Source organism: Suricata suricatta, chromosome 17, assembly GCF_006229205.1.
Source record: "Suricata suricatta isolate VVHF042 chromosome 17, meerkat_22Aug2017_6uvM2_HiC, whole genome shotgun sequence".
Classification (NCBI taxonomy): Eukaryota; Metazoa; Chordata; class Mammalia; order Carnivora; family Herpestidae; genus Suricata; species Suricata suricatta.
Window position 1 is genome coordinate 55,236,484 of NC_043716.1, and position 11,047 is coordinate 55,247,530.

The window sequence follows — 11,047 nt, forward strand, 5'->3', positions numbered from 1 at the left end:
CTAACAGCAGGCATCTTGGGAGTCTAGAAGACAGAGGCCTGGCCCTTCGCTTCTCCAGGAGTGGACAGGCACCTGACTGCCTCTGCCACCGTGTCCCCAGTCTGTGCCATCACCTCCTTCCCTCACAGATGCTGGGGGCTACGTGAGATTTTGGCAGGACACCCAGCTTCCCTGAGACTCCCTTTGCCATGTATAAAATAAGAACAGTAACCTGCCCATCGGAGAGCTGAGACTTCCAAGAGATACTGCACGTCAAAGTGTGCTAGAAATGTGAGTCAGTTTCACTCTTCCTCAACTTCTAGGAGGAGACAGTAGTAAGGAGTAGTAAGGAGGAAGTCTTTTTTTTCCTAAAGTTCCGTTTTTATTTAGGTAATCTCTAAGCCCAAGGTGGGGCTTGAACTCACAACCCTAAGATCAAGAGTCACACGCTCCTCTGACTGAGCCCGCCAGGCGCCCCAAGAAGAAGGTCTTCTTGTTGTTTCTAGTTACTTCTGCAGAGGGGGGAGAGTGATTTTATTCAACACATTTCACAGATATTGGGCTCTGTGCACCAGGCATTGTGCTAAGTATTGAAATATACTAAGACTGCGTCTTTGGGGCGCCTGGGGGCCCAGTCGGTTAAGCGTCCAACTTCAGCTCAGGTCATGATCTCACATTTCGTGGGTTCGAGCCCTGCATCAGACTCAGAGCCTGGAGCCTGTTTGGGATTCTGTGTCTCTTTCTCTCTCTGCCCCTTCCCTGTTCACGCTCTGTCTCTCACTGTCTCTCACAAATAAATAAATGTAAAAAATTTTTTTTTTAAAAAGACTGGGTCTTTGCCCTCAAGATGCTTGTGGGCTAATGAAATGGATTCTCCTCGTCTCTGTAATCAGGCGTTCATTCTTTTTCTCACCCGGGAAAAGGAGGAGGCTGCACCATGACCATACACTTCTGTGCTGAGCCCGTGAAGGACAAGGAAGACTCACAAGGAATAACCTTGGAGTTAATGGATGAGAAGGTGCTTTGTAAATTATAATGGTCTGACACGAGTCAGGTCCATTCATCCAGGCCACAAACCTTCATTGAGCGCCTGTGCTTGCCAGGCAGGGAATGGAGTGCTGGGAAGACAGAGTGCTGGGTAAATCGTGCAGGGAGACAGCCCCCCCCCCCCACCCCGTGAGAGGTGCCAGGAGAAAGGGAAGATTTCGACCCTAGGATACAGTGATAGTTCATTTTTTATATGGGTGGGGGTGGGGAGATGTTGAGGGGGGAAGATAGGAGGACAAAATAGCCCTGGAATTCTGGGAATTCCAGCCTGGTGGGAGAATCTCCTATCTCTGAAACCACAGCAGGGTCCCCAGGTGAGCCTGGGTTTTGCAGTGACTGTGTATCTGCTGGGAGCCTGCCCTGGAGCACAGGGCTGATTGGAAGAGCAGAGAGGAGGGGCAGCGTGCTGTGGGGAGGGGGGTCCTGAAAGGGGCTCTCGGGCTGGAGAAGGTCAGGGCTTGCAGTGGGAAAGGGGGCTGCATTCTCTGTGTACTGACTCTGGAGATTAAACTGCTGTCTGGGCTCCACAAGTGGTAGTTGTATGACTTCTGACAACGTGCTTCCCCACCGTGCCTCGGTTTCCTTATTTGTAAAATGGGCTGGTAACAGTACCTACCCCGTCCGGTGGGTGTGAGGACCAAATTTTGAACAGTGCCTTGCACATATTTCCTGCTCAGTGCAGGTTGGCTCTAATTCTTTTGGAAGCGCTGGGATATCTAGGGAGGGGTGGCACTGCCAAAGCCTGGGTGGAGGTGGCCGTGGCCATGAGGCTTCATGTTTTGGACAGCTATATGTCTCCCTTGCAGGATGCATTCTACAAAGCTGCTTGGCTTCAAACAGGTCAGCCAAGTACCAAGGTTCCCCTTGGCTTTCTTTTTTTTTAATTTTTAAAAAATTTTTAATGTTTTTTATTTATTTTTGAGAAAGAGAAAGAGACAGTGCGAGCAGGGGAGGGTCAGAGAGAGATGGAGACACAGAATCCGAAGCAGCTCCAGGCTCCCAGCTAGCTGTCAGCACAGAGCCCGACGCGGGGCTTGAACCCACAAACTAGGAGATCATGACCTGAGCCGAAGTCAGACGCTCAACTGGCTGAGCCCCCAGGCGCCCCCTCCCCTTGGCTTTCTAATATCTCCAGGGTTTGCATGTATCAAAGGCTCTGTGCTTCACCGTAGCTTCATTGGCGGCCACCACCCCACTGACATCTCATGGGGCGCCTAGCTGTCCCCAGAATGTTCCCCGGGCCTGGGTCTTTGCATGTTCACCTCCTTCCTTCTGGACGGAACTGCCTTCCACACCTTGGCTGGTTTCTGCTTTTCTCTTAAGACTTGGCAGAATCTGAGGTTAAACTTCCAGGTAGCTCTTTCCACATTGACCAACGTGTCCTGAGTACTCATCCAGTGGGAATCTGCAGGAAAAAAGACTGTGTTTTGTTTTTCCAAACCTGGTACATAGAAAGCGCTCAATGAATCTTTTTTTTAAAGTTTATTTATTTGTTTTGAGAGAGAGAGCGCACGCGCGCAAACGGGAGAGGAACAGAGAGACGAGAGAGCAGGAATGCCAAGCAGGCCCTGCACTGTCAGCACACAGGCCAGTGTGGGGCTTGAACTCCCAGACCGTGAGGTCATGACCTGAGCTGAAATCAAGAGTCAGATGCTTAACCGACTGAGCCACCCAGACGCCCCTGGGTCTTTTTTTTTTTTTAAGTGTATTTATTTTGAGAGAGAGATGGAGGGGGGGAGGGGGGGCAGAGAGAGAGAATCTCAAGCAGGCCCTGCGCTGTCAGCCCAGATCCTAATGCTGAGCTCAACCTCGTGAACCAGGAAATCATGATTTAAGTGGAAAAAAGAGTCTGATGTTTAACCCACTGAGCCACCCAGGCGCCTCTCAGTGAATCTTTACATAAGAGAGTGTGTTGACTCCTGAGTTCCCATCATTTTTAGAAACCACCGACTGCTTATTTCTAGAGTAGCTAGAGGTTTCTTCCCACAGGACCCAGGGGCATCTGGAGGACCAGGGGTGCGGAAACCCCATGTGCATTTGGCAGAGATGATCAGGACCGCTAATCCAAAGGTAGATGGAGTGACTACCCAAACTTTGCCGGGAAAGTGGGGAAGGAGGCACTGGGCCGATGCAGGGCACACCCCCAGGGACCCTCTTCCAGGAAAGAGAGTCGCTCAAACCAGAGCCCCCCAGGGTGACCCAAGGCGAGGGCCACCCAGGGCAGTGCTGCTCTCACTTTCCCTGACTGCCGGAGGAGAAAAGCTCATCAAAGCTCATCTAGGTCCGCCCCCTCTGCCCCGGGCCCGCTAATCTTCCTGGACAAGGGATTTAGGAGACCCCTGCCTTCTAATCTCTCCCTTTGCAGAATTTCTATGAAGTCAGAATCCCATTTCCAGGCAAAGGTGCTTGGTCATAAAGATAATACAGATTCATTCATGATGGAGGGGAAGTACACAGCGGTTTCAGCTGCCTGTGGCGGTCCACTTACTCACGAGGGTGACAGATGATGAGCTCTTGCCCCAACCTTGGAGATAGGAACCCTGGCGCCTGCCGGTGGTCGTGGGAAGCCACGGCCTGGTCTGGGGAACACAAAGTCCCAAACTGGCCTAGGTGGTCTTCCCGTCTTTTGGGCAGCCTGGCGGCGCGCTCTAAGGTTGCCATTGTTTGCAGCCAGATGGGTTAGGAGACTGGCCTCAGACCACAGAGTTGCTCAATGCCAGCCCCTCGGCAGGCCTCCCTCTGTCTTTAACACTGGTGGCCTTTCTGTGGCACAAGAAGGCAGCTGGGTTCGACTGCCCAGTGGCTTCACATTCCTTACTCGGCATTGATTGTGCCTCTGTCACAGGCCAGTTAGCTGACCCGGCCTGGAGAAACGGTGGTGGGGGAAAGAATCTGGGTCCTTCCCTCTGGAGCTTCTAGTCTGGTGCTCGCAGCTCAGAAAGAGGGGCAGGGGGCAGTGGGGACTCTCCTCTCTTGGTCCCCGCCTGTTTTTCTCAGCCAATTTGGAGCCGATGCAGGGGACTTGTGTCTCCCCGGACCTCTGGGAAGCTGGGTCCCCTGCTGCCCCAGCGCGGCTCTTCCGGGCCGGCTTGGATGGGCAGTCCAGTCCCTGCTGGTAGGTGCGGACGGCCTTGATAGCGGCAGGACTACGTTGGACAGAGGGGTGGGGAAGGGGGGGAGGGGAGGAGGGGGGGGACGGTGCAGGGATCTCACCACAGGTAGACCCTGATCTCTTTGCGGCTTTCCGCAGGGGGGTGGGGGGCGGGGAGGCCGGCTGGGACAATGGGACAATGGCTTGTGGCTTTTGTTCCTGCAGGGAGGGGCCAGGGAGCTGATGCAAAGGTTTGTGGCTCTGATGTCTGCAGCGGTGGAGGAGTTCTTTCAAGCCTGACATTCCAGGCCCAGCTGGCCTCTGGCATTTCCCAGAAAACGGGCCGAGGGAGGGGAACAAAAACACTTCACCAACCCACCCACCCACTCACCCACCCGGCCTTCTCACATTCCTTGTTCCCTTTGGGGCTTGGGCTGGGCCAGAGCCCTGGGGCAGGGGCCCATTCTTCTACCCACAGAGGGGCGGTGGGGGAGCGGGGGAGACTTTAGGAGGGTGCAGAGGGTATGAAGCGTGTGGGGGTGCCTGCTGGGGGGGGTTCTTCCCCCCGCTCCGCGAGGAATCTACATCTGTTCCAAGTTCTGAGTTGGGGCTAGAGCATGAGCTTCCAGCCGACCGTCTCTCCTGACCCCAAATCAACAAACCCAGCTCTGTCCCGGTGCTGGGATGGGAATAGTCTCCGTCCTGGAGCAGCCGCTGTGCCCGCGCCCGCACTCAGGAACAGACAGCCGGGCAGCGGGCAGTTCTGGGAAGAGGCCGTGGTGAACCATCTGGGCTGCAATGCAAGTGAGGCCTGGCCCAGCGCCCAGAGCTAAAGTGGCAGTGCCCAGGAGAAGGAGAGCCTGGCGAAGGGGGTGGGGAGTGAGGCTGGCTCCCAGGAGTTTCTGCTCTGGGCTCAAGATGGCCTTGGAGAGCCAAGGGCTGGTGGAGGACCACTGGGTGCAATGGCTTGCCTACAGATGGCGGGCTCCTGGAGCAAGGTAGCCGGGAACCCCCGACCCACTGGGTTCCTGGGTCAGGTACTGCTCACCCTGTCCCCTGGGTGTGTGTGTAGCATCAGCACTGAGCCTCCAACCGCACGCACCGTGCATTAAGCTTCCTGCAGGGGCGAGATCTCCACGGCAACCTCCTGAGTCCCCTAACCAGGTGTGTGACCAGGTCCTTGGGTTCCCGCATTGTGAAGCGCACACTGGCATGTACTCTGTGAGGCGCCAATTCTTGGGCAAGTTCAAAGGGGAAATGATATACCCTCTCTCTGGCTCCCAAGGTCTGGAATCAGCCACAGGGGCAGAGAAGTGTGTCAGAAGGAGTGGGAGGTGGGGGTCTCCATCAGGGACAGAGGTGAGGTTCTAAAGCATGACACTGAGGTGGGTCTCCCACACCCATCCTTTCCGCTTCTCCTTTGGCTCATGCTGTGCTCATCTGGCCCCATGTTGTGGGGTTCAGAGTTTCTTAACCTGGGGTACATGTACCGCCCCCTCCCCAGGATTTCATGAGCTCCCCTATATTTGTAAACAAAATGCCAGTGGCGGTCCAGATTTCTGGGATAGCTGAGCCTGCCCAGAGTCACTTCCTGCTCTTGCAAGACTTATTTTACAAATTCATTCATTCATTCGTTCGTTTTTTCGGTCATACCTTTAAGAGATGATTGTTGAGCACTTACTATATGCCAGACATTGAGCAGGGCGCCTGGAAGTTGTCAGTTTGGGCATTCAGGAAGCTTAGATTCTTCCCAGAAGGTCAAGATCCTCCCACAATTGATGCCATGACTGGTCAATTTCGACTGCACCCTAAGTACTGTAAAGGAGAAGTCCTAGGGGGCTGTGGGAGCATATTATGGGGAGACTGAATCTATTGGGGGGAACAGCCAAGGGGATTTCCTGAGGAAGTGACACATGCAGGCTGATGGGAAGCTGAGGTCTGGAAGGGTCACCTGACCTCCCCAAGTTTCCCAGCCTGTAGGTGCCCGGGGAAGGGCACACCCTGGGCGCCAGCATGCCTGGGACCCCCGGCCCACCTGCTGAGCCTCCTGCCCACTTCTGCCCCTCTCTCCCCCCCACCTACTAACGGCCTTAGATCCCTGCTTTCAGGCCCCACCGGAGGCAGCTACAAACTGGTAAGATGAGAATATTATCCCCCTCCCACCCCTGAGAGGCGGGTCAGGCACAGTCTCTGATTTTGGGAACTTTGAAACTTAAGATGTGTTTTACGAAAAGGCAATACAGTCGGGGGTTCAACACTCCCACGTGACACACGGACGGACTGTGACCTCCTGTCGTCTCCTACTCTTACCTCGTCCTCCCGTGGTGCCTGGGACATTTTTTCGAAGACCAAAAGATGTGTGTGGAGTAGTGAGCCATAGGCTGAATGTGGCCAGCGGTGCCCTGGTTAGATGGTGGAGAATTAAAAAAATACATTTTTTTGAGACAACATTTAAAGATCTGGAAATTTCACATTCACATCTGAATTTGGGGCTTTTTTGGGAAAAATTGGATGATCTGGCAGCACCAGGTCTATATCCTGGCCTCCAGTGGCCCGTTAGATGGGACATGTGCTCTCCAGCTCAGCCCACCCCAGGACTGGCCTCTCCTCCCCCCTTCCCTGCCAGGAGCCCCCGGCACTGGGGCAGCAAGCCCACCTGGCTTCCGCCTTCCCTTCCCACCTCCCCTTTCTAGGCTAAAGGGCAAGAAGGGTGACGTTGAGGGATTTACTTTGAGTCTCTCCCCTAAATTCCAAGGGACTGGAAATAAATCAAGCCTGGTCCCGGCAGGAGAGAGTCCTACCTGCTCGGGTCTGGTCTGATGTGGCCTCATCTCAAACAAGATCTATCTTGAGCGGGGGCGGGGTGGGGGGTGTGGTTCGGGACAGCCCAGGGCACACTCAACCTCTTGCTTCAATTAACCATGGGGGCCAGGCAGGGAGAAGCAGGGCACAGCAATAGCAGGGTGGGCTTTTGCCAGGGAGCCCCCAGCGGCCCGCCTCGGTTTCCCTAGCAGGACCCAGAGAGCCCGGGATTCCCTGGGATGGAACTGGCCACGGGCCGCAGTGTTTCCCCGTGCACTGGACTTGCCGCCTCGGGAGGAGGCGCCGGCCTCGCTGGGGTGGCGCTGGCTGCCTGCCATGCCACAAGAGGCCGAGATTCCCCTGAAACTGAGAGCTACATTTATCTCTCACCAGCGACAGAGAAACAAACCAGCACGCTCTGCCCAGGAGGCATTTCCAGAAATTTGGGCCCTGGCTTCTGGTTGATGAGACGCCAGATTATCCTGGGCCCCTTGCGGCAGGAGACACGGAGCGCATTGGGCAATAGGTGGCGTTTGTTTTGCAGATGACAAGCTTTTCAACACTGAAAAAGTTGAAATGAGACATATGGGAACCTTGACCAGCTCCCTATTCCTACCCTTTAGGTTGCTGTTTGGAGCTTCAGGGCTTGGCAGATTTTTCACAACCTTCACCGCCTCTGGGCCTCTCCCCCCACCCCAAAGCTCCAGCCTCCTCAGGCCTCTGGGGCCAGAAGACCTCGTCTCATCCACTTTTAGGGCCATCCAGGCCTGGCAGGGCTCACGCCTGGTGCCCGGCTGCGGCCATGGGGAAGTGACGTGTCCTGAAGCTGAAGCGGAAGTTAGCAAACTGTGGCACTCAGGCTGGTGGACTGTTTTTGTAAATAAAGTTTTATTGGCAGTCCAGCTGCGCGTGTTCGTATTGGTTGTGGCGGCTTTTGTACCAGGCTGAGTAGTTGCTACTGGGTCACAGCTCAGCCAGGAGAATATATCTTGGGAAAAACGAAGGCAGGAAAAGCGGTGGCGACCTGAAGGAAGATCTGGGGGCTCAGGCAAACCAGCCCCCAAACGTAGGTCTGAGCTGCCAGGTCTGCAAACTGATCTGTGGCGGCAGGTGAATAAATTCCCAGGTGGCCAGATCACCATTTCTCCCTCCCTTGGTGGAAAAGTGCAGATGGGCAGCCAGGAGGCTCCAGGGCTTCCACCTGCCACGTGTGGCTTCGTTAAACCAGGGGTGGACAGCACCCGCCTCTGTGGCCAGGTCCCATTCAGGGCGCTCAGCACATAAGGTGTTGTGGCCTCACATGCTCACGGGGCAGGGGGGTGGGGAGCAGGGAGACAAAATACACGGCAGGGAAGAGAGAGATGGGCACGAAGGGTGAAGGGGAGAGGAAGATACGGGCTTCCGGCTCTGGAATGTGTGTGTTGCAGGGATGAGAGGTGCAGCGCAGCGCAGTGTGGCGGTTACGGTGACGGACGGCAGCTACCCCTGTGGCGAGCAGAGCATCACGTATCCAGAAGTCGAATAGCAACGTCACACACCTGAAACTCACATAATATCGTGTGCCAGTTGTACTTAAATACACATGCATAAAAAAAATAAACCAATGCGTATGATTAGATCACAGCATGTAACAGGCAGAAAAGAAATGGGGCCGGGACGTGTTTCCAGGAGAAATACAGGGCTCAGGGCGGTGAGAGGAGCTGGGGGCACGGGGGACGCACTCATGAACAACTAAGCAAAGATCCTAAGGTGGCAGTGTAGGGGTGGGGTGCGGGGAAGGAGGGGGGTTGAGGGATTGAGAAGAGACAGGCAGGTGAGGCTGGGCACGCCTAAATGGAGGAACCGAGGCAGAGGCAAGCAGTGGTCCTGAGCTGGCTCCCTCCCCTCCTGGTACTGAGGCTACATTCCCTGTGAAACGAGAGTGCACTCTCAGAAGCACCTGATCAGCCCCTACGGACAAACTGGAGAGTTCCTCATCGCTGGAGGGAGATGGACTGGACCACCTCTTCTCCTAGAATTTGCTAAGCACCCTGTGGCTGAAAGAGACCCTTTTGCACAAAGTGGTCAGGGGAGGAGGGGCCTTCCGCTCGCGTTGTGCTGATTTTCTGTCCGTGTGTGAATCACAGACAGGGAGGCATGGGCCCTGGGTTCAGGATTTCCTGCTGTTTCCTGCCCTTGAGGGCAGCCTCGCTATCAGGGGCTGCAGCCCACCCCTCCCTGACGTCAACTCCCCTTCCAGTGAATGCATTTCCTTTTCCGTTTGGGAAGACCTGATATCTGTCATCAGTCTCATCAACTCTTGTCATTGTAACCCTGGCACCTCCTGTTCGGGAAGGAGCCAGTGCGACTAGCCAGAAGGCGGTGGGTGAGGGCAGGAGGGGGAGGGGGGCCTCAGCGGATGGGCTTTCAAGACATCAGGGGTCTCAGAGGGCAAGTGGCTTCTGGGCCAAGGTCATCAAGGTGCCAGTGTAGAGCACTGCAGCAGTTGCAGTGCCTGCCCTAGACCGCTGGCCCTGCAAGCAGCTTGGGGGCACCCCTAGGCCTCCTCTCTGGGTCACCTGTGTCACCTGAGAGTGACTTATCTCCTCTACTTATTCTCGCTAACCAGCCCATGTAAGATCTCCTGGTGGAACGTGTTTGTCTTCTCATCGTGTAAATGTAACCATTAAACATTTGCTCAATCTCTGAAAACCATTATTTAAAAATTTTGCAACTTCTAAATGTGCATGTCCTAGGGCAAAGTCGTGGTTGCCTCATTCTGGTTGTAGCTGACAGCTGCAAACTAGCCATGAAGGACAGACGCTCTAGGTGTGTGGCTTCAGAAGGGGCTGGGTCATTGCCTGCTGTTTACACGTAAAAACTTACTAGTTTAACTTTCCATGCTGTCATATCACCGTGTGTTTCTCCAATTTGTTTTAGATCGGAGGTCCCCAATGGGATGGTACTATGGGCATCTGTCTCACCCGGCAAAGCACCACCACCACATACAAGAAGCTGCCGGCTCCAGTCTGATGGGTAGGATGCTCTCATGGTTGCCATCGGGCATCGTGGTGCAGACATTCAGCAACTTGACTCCTGCAGCCACCCCTTGTCCCAGGCCCTGCGCAAAAGTGGAAGCATGCAATGGGTGGTCTCATTCTAGTTACTGGAAATTAGGAAATTTGATGAGTCACCACTTCTGACTCGGAAGAGTTGAATCAGATTCCACCTTGTATTTGTAAAGCTGTCTAAACGTAGAGGAAAACTTGAAACAATCTGCAATGCTCATTGATGTAAACAACTTGGAAATTCTTGAATAGCTCCAAACAACCAATGTTACAGGTTTTGCATACTTTCAGCCTGTCTGTACACGATGTTCTCTCCAATTTTTAATTTTCGCAATGAGATAAGCTCTATACTACTAAAATTTGGATTTTACGCTCCATGTCCCTAAAGATTCTTCTAGGACGTACTTCTTTATGGCTGCGCCGTCTTCCCACACGGTGATGCCCCATTATTTATTTCACCAACTCTCTATTGATTGTTTCCACACTTCTTGATACCAAGCACAATGCTGAGATGAACATTCTTTTTTTTAAAATGCTTATTTATTTTTGAGAGACAGAGCACACATGAGCTGGGGAGGGGCAGAGAGAGGGAAACAGAGAACCCAAAGTGGTCTCCAGACTGACAACAGACAGCTGGATGTGGGGCTCGAACTCATGAACAGTGAGATCATGACCTGAGCCAAAGTCGGACTATAACGACTGAAGCACCCAGGCGCCGCTGAGAGGAACATTCTTGCAAGGAACGTGTAATGGGATACCTGGGTGGAAGCGAGTTCGGAATGCGTTGCATCCAGTGTGTCCACAACACTCCCCCCCCTCCCCGCCCCGGGACAAGGATGATGTGGCCACCTCCTACGGCTCTACCGGCTCGAAAGTCCCAGTCCTTGTGGGTCCGCCGAGCAACCCCGCGTTTCGGGTCAGACCATCTCCCCCGCCCAGCAGAACACTGCAACATCTTTTCGAAGATCAGCTAGAGAAGGTGCTCCGGTTCCGCGGACGCGGCCCTCGGGGCCTGCCTGTTGCACCTGCCCGGGAGCTTCGGCGCCGTGCACGACCAGGACAGCGCGACGCCAAGGGACTC

At 54.4% G+C, this 11,047-nt stretch overlaps 2 long non-coding RNA genes across 2 annotated transcripts; one reads left to right on the top strand and one right to left on the bottom strand.

The window, feature by feature from the left end:
• Positions 1-2,071: 2,071 nt before the first annotated feature.
• Positions 2,072-6,692, bottom strand: LOC115282718. The gene is made up of 3 exons (XR_003904727.1): positions 6,428-6,692; positions 5,771-5,932; positions 2,072-2,431 (listed from the first exon to the last, which is right to left on the bottom strand). It is a non-coding gene; the product is annotated as an uncharacterized LOC115282718 (long non-coding RNA).
• LOC115282717 lies at positions 5,402-7,833 on the top strand. Its single transcript, XR_003904726.1, has 2 exons — positions 5,402-6,251; positions 7,543-7,833. It is a non-coding gene; the product is annotated as an uncharacterized LOC115282717 (long non-coding RNA).
• Positions 7,834-11,047: the final 3,214 nt, after the last annotated feature.